Consider the following 5,783-nt stretch of genomic DNA (forward strand, 5'->3'; position numbering starts at 1 on the left):
ATAAAATATCTCAAAATACGTTCAAAGTTGCTGTAGCAAATACTACTCGCCGCTGAATTTATTGAGATACGTGGATTACTTCTGCGCAATCCTTTATTCCTGTGAACTTAATTGTTACCAATATCAGTTACAGAAAACCATCTGCTACTTGATAGTCTTTTTTATTTCTGGATATTCCGAAAAAATAACTAAAACTGTAATGTGAGAATTAAGAAAAAGCGATTTGGATTCGAAGAAGTATGGTCAATTTGGAACCTTAACTAGCCTACGCTTCCTGTATCTATAATTAACTGTAATACAAGTAGCTAGAGAAATTATTTCACGCTTAAGCATCTAATAAGTCTCATTTTTATTTCCTGAATGTGAGGAAGATCAACTGTGCGACGCGAAGTCAAATATTGCAGTTAACACGGTTTGCTCTAATTACTAATAGCAGTAGCGTTTAGTGAACTTAATGCGCTCAGACACAAAGCTAAAACTTATACTTCGGCCAACTTCTCTTTTGATCATTCTGTCTCCAGTAACGGACACTAATTCGCGAAAAATTGCAGCGGCGTGGGATACATATAAAACAAACTTGTAGCACGGAGGCAGACTAAGAGGATGTTCTCAGACGAGCTGCAGCAGACATTTATTACGCTTTATCGCTCTGCGGCATCTTCGTAATATCGGTATTTCGCCACCGTATCGTCTTCTGTACGACGTCGTGAAATAAAGAATATAACAATATCTCAGACAGAATGGCAGTGCAATTTGCTTTCTTTCAGCACATCCCCAGAAAACGGAACTTTTATCCAGAAAATATCGCAAGTGCCCTCAGCGAAATGATCTAGTAGGGGAGACACCGAAAATTACTGCAGTTTCTGACTACGTATTTTCAGCTACAAATGAGGTGTACTGGTCGCATGAAAGAACAGTGGGCAACTGTTGTGAAAGAGAATCCACTACAAAATCTTTTGACGTTCATCGCTACTGAGGGACAGAATGCGCTGTGAAACAAAAAATATGAACACATGTTTAGACAATACTCATACATTCTTCAGTAAACGGAAAGGTATAAGCATACAATCTTTTGGTTTTGAATGTAACCAGGGAAAATTTGATTATACGATTGATTGCAACAGAGCAAGTGAATTCATTCATATTAATTACGCACAAGATACACATATTCACTACTAAGAGACTGAAAAGATGGTATCGTCACCGAAAATTAGTGGCAATATTTGTAATTAACGTCGAGATTTACAACAGTACCTACAGCCAATTACTTGAGTGAGCAAGCTGAAGATAAATTTTATAACTACGTTAAAGTATTTAAACTCACATCAAAATAAATATTTTCGAGTTATTATCAGTACCGTAAGTAAAACAGAAGTGTCCAAACAACAATGTAGGCCATATGATGAATGATCAGTGAATAAACTCAACAGAAGTTCTCAAAATCAGTATTTATTACAGTCTAGAATACTATTTCGAATACAAAATGTGCCAACTGCACAGTGTTATGTAATCTTCAGCGCTTCTCATAATATGTTGACAATTTTTGGAAGATGGCTACCGCTTGCCTAGTGCGATTTCTGTAAATGTAAAGGGATAAGTTTTATTAGTAGTTAAGTATTTATTTTTTGTTGCAGTAGGTACTTTACTGAATATTTACTTCTGCCGTATGCGTAATGATACGAAGCTGAAATGGGATTCAAACTCGATCGGGCACTTTTGTACTCTTTGTAAGAGAAAAGAATCCACTTTACTCCTTTAATTAGTTCGTCCTTGTGCAATAATTACACCTTTTGGTACGAGGCCGAGTTGAAAATTAGTGCAGCTGATATTTTTTGTAGAAATTCTTAAAGCTTTTTAAACAAAAAACGCTACTAAAATTCTACATCTTTATTCTTCATGTCTACATAGGACTAACTGGGACAGGTTTCAAAGAAGAGATGAAATAATAATCATTTTACTATCACGTGAGATGAAAGTTGATGGTAGCGTAGAGTAATTGACTTGTAAGTGTTGTGAGGGAATTTGAAATATTAGTTTATAAGTTAGGAGAAAACAGCCTTGGGAATAGTTTGTGGAGGTGTTTCAGGGTTGAATTAATATTGATATGACTTCATATATATGGTAAGAGGGGAAGGGTCTCATATAGCTGTAAGAGGAAACGTAAAGTACTAGCAGATTAGTGGGATGAATGTTTCAACGTCCTTGGAAGTGAAGTCAAACACAAAAAGAAAGGTTTGCTACTGACCAGCGGTCTTGGTGGGCATCCTGGTCAATTGGGCAGCAAAAAGTAAGACGAGATTCCTCTGTGCTTTGAGGAAAGTATTAGAAAATATAAAACAGTATACAGAAATTTCAGGTAGAAACATCAGTTATTGATAGTTGGAGGAGTAGGTAACACAGCAGCCAATCATGTTGGGAATGACGCTGATATATAAGGAACAGCAACTGTTCACAGTGCGAGTATTAGTAAGATTGTTCAAATGGAAGACCAGCCTTTGGTAAACAAAGTTGTCCAGTGACGTAATGCAGAACTGACCAGATTACTGCCGATTCTGGAGAGAGCTAACTTTGTATCTCTGTCACTTGGTAACTGCCTATTCTATTATGTGTTGCTGTGATCTTCAGTCAAAAACTAGGGTTCATGCAGACCTCCGTGATACCCCATTCTGATGAAGCATCTTCATCTCAGAATAACTCGCGCATCCTAAATGCATTGGAACCTGCTTATTATATTCATTCTCCCTTTACAATTTTTACTCTCTCATGCATCTTTCCATTGCCAAATGCACGATTTTTTAATGCCTGATGACGGGTCCTGTCAACCGATCCCTGCTTTTAGTCAAGTTCAGCCACAAATTTACTTTTTCCTGTGTTCGATTCAGTACCTCCACATTAGTTCTTCGATTTATCTATTTAGTATGAAGCTTTTCAGTAGCATAACATTTCAAAAGCTTGCATTCTATCCTGGTCTGAACTGATTACCCTCCTCGTTTCACTTTCCTACAAGGCTACACTTCAGAAAAATAGTTTCAGGAAAGACCTCCTAACTTAAATTTATATTACGTGTTAACTTATTCCTCCTTTCCAGAAATGTTGACCTTGTTGTAGCCAGCCTGCGTTTTTATATCGTCTATACTTCGGCCATCTTGTTTCTTTGTCCAAATCACAAAACTTACCTACTACTTTTAGTACCTCATTTCCTAGCCTAATTCCCTCGGTATCGCATGATGCAATTCGACTAAATTCCATTACTTTTGTTTTACTTTTGTTGATACTCATCTTCTAACATCTTAGAAAACACTATCTGTTCCTTTCAGCCGATTTTCCTAGCCATTTCCTGCTTCTAACAGAATTACAATATCGTCGGCAACCTCAAAGCTTTTACTCCATCTCCTTAAACTCTCATATCCTTTCCATATTTCACCTTAGTTTCATTCACAGTTTGCTCAGCGTACGAATTGTATAGCATCGGAAAGATGCTACAACCCTGCCTCTTGAAGTATGAGGCTATTTTATCTGTCTCATATAGCTTGCACACCAGATAAATTAGTTTTGTCATTGTAGTCTGTAACTAGAATCTTAAAACTTGGAGAGAATATCGTCTGCTCCAGGGAAATTGATTCTAACTAAATGTTTCATTGCTCTGCCTAATTCTTCTCGCAGTATTAAATCTTTCATCTTCATCGACTTCTGCTTTTCTTTCTGTGATATTACAATGAAGTTCTTTTCCATTGTATAGCGGCTGCATATATTCCCCCCAGCTTACAGTTTACCCTTCCTAGTTTAGTTTAGGCTTGCAGTCTGGGATCTTCATATTCACACAGATGTTGGTTGTCTCTAAAAAGTTCTCTTCAGTTTTTCCGTGGGCAGTACAGTTCCTCTATTCATGCATGCTTCTGCAGCCTCGCATTTTTCCTCTAGCCATACTTTTTAGATATCTTTCATTTTCCGCCACTAACATTTTTTATATGTCTCTGTTCTCATATGCCTCCTGCATGTGTTATATTTTTATTGTTTCTCCTTTCTTAATTTGAATGTAATATCTCTTATGTTATCCAATGATTTCTACGACGCCTTGCCTATCTACTTACTTAATCTACTTACTTAATCCTCATCCAAGATTTGGAGGCAGCCTTGCCTGCGGCAGTCGAGCATATGGGGTGCAGCTGTCTGCAAGTAGTTGCTCATGTCGGCACCAATGATGCCTGTCGCTTGGGTTTTGAGGTGATCCTCAGTTCGTACGGGCGGCTGGCGGATTTGGTGCGGAATGCAAAGCAGAGCTCTCTATTTGCAGCATCGTTCCCAGAGTGGATCTGGGTCCTTTGGTTTGGAGCCGAGTGGAGGGTCTCAGCCAGAGGCTTCGGCGACTCTGTGAGGGTCTTGGCTGCAGATTTCTAGACTTGCGCTATTGGGAGGGGAATTGTAGGACGCCCCTAGATAGGTCAGGGGTGCACTACACAAAGGAAGCGGCTACTCTGGTAGCAGAGTACTTGTGGCGTGCACATGGGTTTTTTTTTAGGCTAGGCAGTAGTGCGAGGTGTCCTGATGAACACTCACCAGTCGACGTGCAGGCAGGGAAATCAGGACGCGCTCAGCGTAAAGACACTTCAACTATCAAGAATTGAGCAGTAAATTTTCAGAGTGTTCGGAATACAGTTCCTGAATTTACTGCTGGTAATTGCTCAGGAAGCAAAGACAGTTGCACTCGCGGTACAAAAAAGATCGGGAGAATGAGGACATAAAAAAGTTAGTAGATATTCGTGCTGCTGTAAAAAGAGCGATGCGCGATGCATTCAACCACTACCACCGTCATACCTTAGCAAAAGATCTTGCTGCAAGGAAATTCTGGTCTTATGTAAAATCGGTAAGCGGGTCGAAGGCTTCCATCCAGTCACTCACTGATCAGTCTGGCCTGGCAACGGAAGACACCAAAACGAAAGCTGAAATTATAAATTTAGCATTTGAGAAATCTTTCACGCAGGAGGATCGTACAAACATACCACCGTTTGAGTTTTGTACAGATTCCCGTATGGAGGACATAGTGATAGACATCCCTGGGGTTGTGAAGCAGCTGAATGGGTTGTAAATAAATAATTCGCCAGGTCCTGATGGGATTCCAATTCGATTTTACAGAGAGTACTCTACTGCATTGGCTCCTTACTTAGCTTGCATTTATCGCGAATCTCTTGCCCACCGTAAAGTTCCGAGCGACTGGAAAAAAGCGCAGGTGACGCCTGTATATAAGAAGGGTAGAAGGACGGATCCTCAAAATTACAGACCAATATCCTTAACATCGGTTTGTTGCAGGATTCCCAAACATATTCTCAGTTCGAATATAATGAATTTCCTTGAGACAGAGAAGTTGCTGTCCATGCATCACACGGCTTTAGAAAGCATCGCTCCTGCGAAACGCAACTCGCCCTTTTTTTACATGATATCCTGCGAACCATGGATGAAGGGTATCAGACGGATGCCATATTCCTTGACTTCCGAAATGCGTTTGATCGGTGCCTTACTGCAGACTCCTAACTAAGGTACGAGCATATGGGATTGGTTCCCAAGTATGTGAGTGGCTCGAAGACTTCTTAAGTAATAGAACCCAGTACGTTGTTCTCAATGGTGAGTGTTCATCGGAGGTGAGAGTATCATCTGAAGTGCCCCAGGGAAGTGTGGTAGGCCCGCTGTTGTTTTCTATCTGCATAAATGATCTTTTGTATAGGGTGGATAGCAATGTGCGGCTGTTTGCTGATGATGCTGTGGTGTACGGGAAGGTGTCGTCGTTG

Source organism: Schistocerca americana, chromosome X (genome assembly GCF_021461395.2).
Source record: "Schistocerca americana isolate TAMUIC-IGC-003095 chromosome X, iqSchAmer2.1, whole genome shotgun sequence".
Taxonomy (NCBI): domain Eukaryota; kingdom Metazoa; phylum Arthropoda; class Insecta; order Orthoptera; family Acrididae; genus Schistocerca; species Schistocerca americana.